General features: G+C 34.8%; 1 long non-coding RNA gene across 1 annotated transcript; it reads left to right on the top strand.

The window, feature by feature from the left end:
* Positions 1-857: 857 nt before the first annotated feature.
* Positions 858-2,372, top strand: LOC131618971 (uncharacterized). The gene is made up of 3 exons (XR_009288923.1): positions 858-1,301; positions 1,405-1,551; positions 2,178-2,372. It is a non-coding gene; the product is annotated as an uncharacterized LOC131618971 (long non-coding RNA).
* The last annotated feature ends 241 nt before the right edge of the window (positions 2,373-2,613 follow it).

The raw sequence follows: 2,613 nt of genomic DNA, 5'->3' as shown, positions 1-2,613 counted from the left end.
ACCTCAATCATTTCTCCCACTAAGTAGAAAAGAACGTACATCGGGGCCTACGCCCCAATCATTTTTTTCTACTATGAAAAAAAGAAGTATTGACATGATTCGCGTCATCCTTTTTTAAGTGTTTTAAAAGTTGAATAGAAAAAAGGGAAGAAAAACTAGCCTAAAATGAAAAACTAGCCTAATGTTGTGATTATACCTAAGTGTTAGGATTTTAAGGAAAAAGACTAAGTCTAATGGTTATGAAGATATTATAGGTCCTAAATCTAAAGGAACAAACAAGTGAAATTACAAGCAAAAATCACAAGTAAGCATGATACAAATTTGGTACAAACAATGACTTAAAGATGACTTGAAATATAGTACAAAACATCAAAGCAAATGATGCAAAATATGGTGCAAAATCGAATTAAAAGGACTATTATTTTTATTGATTTTTTAAAAGGAATATGAATTCTAATTTGAACAAAAGAAATTAAAATGATTAGCCTAAAGAAAACTAATATTTTATGTATATTTTCTATGTCAAAATTATATTAAAACTTCATAAAAATTTTATGATTTATTGCTTAAGAAGAAATGGAAAATCTAAGTAAAAAACCTAAATCTTAACATGAACAGGGGGTGAGAACTGAAGTTAAGGTGCAATTAGCAGCATGGGCGCAAGGCCTAACCAGAGTTGGCCCCAGGAATGTTTATGTTATCAGATTTTGTGCCAAAAGGAAGATGTTGGGCCCAGGGGGTGTGATCAGCAATTCAGCCTAATGCTTGATCTAGATTGATCCACACCAGATTTATTATTCAGATTTTAATTAAAAATAAAACAAATTGATTAAGTGAATAAAAAAAGGGAAATTAGGTTTGCAATGTGACGATTCAGATAACACGTTTCAACCTCACCCAAACCCCTCTCTTCTCAAAACGGCGACGACGCTCTCCCCATTCTCCGACCAAACAAACACAGCGCCGCCGTGAATCGAACCGCGAAACTCCCTCGCCTCAACTCTCAACCTTATCCTCTATCAGTCCTCTCCGATGTCTCTCCCGTTTTCAATTCGTTTTCCCTAAATCTAACCCTAACAGAAAAACCTAGAAATCACGAAACGAAGCTGAAAGCTCGTTGTATCTGGATCAAGGTAACCAACGGAATATTCACATTCTATGTCCCTCAAGAATCAACATGATAATAAGAACAAGTAGAGAAATTGATGAATCGGAAGCATCTTTGGAACTTACTGGTGGTGGAGACTCTTCAATATGCTCAAAGGGAGAAGAAAATATCGGAGGCACCGACTCAATTCAAGGTCATTCCTTGCTCTTCTTCTTCTTCTTTCGATTCCTTCTTCTTCTTTCGATTCCTTCTTCTTCTCTCTCTTTCTCAGGATTGTGGTATTGATGTTGTTGCAGGGAACATTGAAGAAGATGCTGAGATGAATTGAAAATGATGAGGTTATGAAGGTCGAAGCTATGGAAGATTCGTGAAGTTGCAGGAGTTGGTGAATGATGAATAGAGAGAGAGAGCTGAATTAGTGATGAAGGCTCTGTTATATAGAGGTTAGTTCCAGCTCAAATTTCTGTTATTCAGTTGTAATCTCATAGCTCTGTTCAGTTGAAACTGTTAGTATAGTTAGAGTTTGTAACTGATTTTGGAAGTTAGTTATAGGGATGTAACTAATTGGTTAGAATGTTGAAAGTTTGTTGGAACTGTTAGTAAGTTAGTTATTCTGTTTTAAGTTTGCTATGTGACAGTTAGGAATCGGTTAGAGAAACTGTTGTTTCTGTTTTGGTAGTTATGAATGGTTAGAACTAGGTTTAGTTTAATTAGAGGTTAGAAACTGTTTGGAATTGATAGGATAGATTAGTTGCTCACAGTTGTGGGATTTGAAAGAAAATTATGTTAGGGACTGTTAAAAACTTGGTTGGGAGTTAGGATGGTAACTGTTTTTGAAGTTAGAGGTTAGGAGCTGAAGGTTATGAAATGTTTGGCATTTGGTTTTTTTTCTCTTTTTTTTCTGATGTAAATTGGTCACAACATGCTGTTAAAGGTGGTTTGAATGGGTGTAAATTTGGGAATGTAAAGCTGACTTTTTTTCTTTTAGATTTGCAGCCTTATATCTTATGCAGGATAGGTTTAAGTTAACTGGATCTGAGGTAATTGACTGTATTGTTTGTTGTTGCAGGAATGATTTCGATCCTCGGTACACATTCGGAATTACTTGGCCCATGTAGAGGACTTGGAGACGACTTTGAAGAGAGGACTTGGTCTGGAATATAATATAGATATAGGCCTGTTTTTCTTATGAATTTCTATGCATGTAATGAAGACCTTTGTAGTGGAATTTGAATACTGTAATGAGATTTTTCTTTGTGATAAAGTATGGGACTTGCCAAATAGCTTGTTAAATGGACAATGGTGATAAACCAGTGGAATTGGGTACTTTATATGAAGAAATATAAATGAATGACGTAAATTTGAACAGGAACAAAATTGGTTGAACTTAGATCAGTTTTTTTTTTTTTTTGAATAGGTTTTGAATAGGACTCAATTGAAGGTTTTTTCGGTGAAAAAATCTAAAGCAATAATAACTTCCAAGTCAACAATATCGTTGATCCTCT

Source organism: Vicia villosa, linkage group LG1 (genome assembly GCF_029867415.1).
Source record: "Vicia villosa cultivar HV-30 ecotype Madison, WI linkage group LG1, Vvil1.0, whole genome shotgun sequence".
Lineage (NCBI taxonomy): Eukaryota > Viridiplantae > Streptophyta > Magnoliopsida > Fabales > Fabaceae > Vicia > Vicia villosa.
Note: the sequence above shows the minus strand (reverse complement) of the source record. Positions and strands in the feature narration are given on the sequence as shown.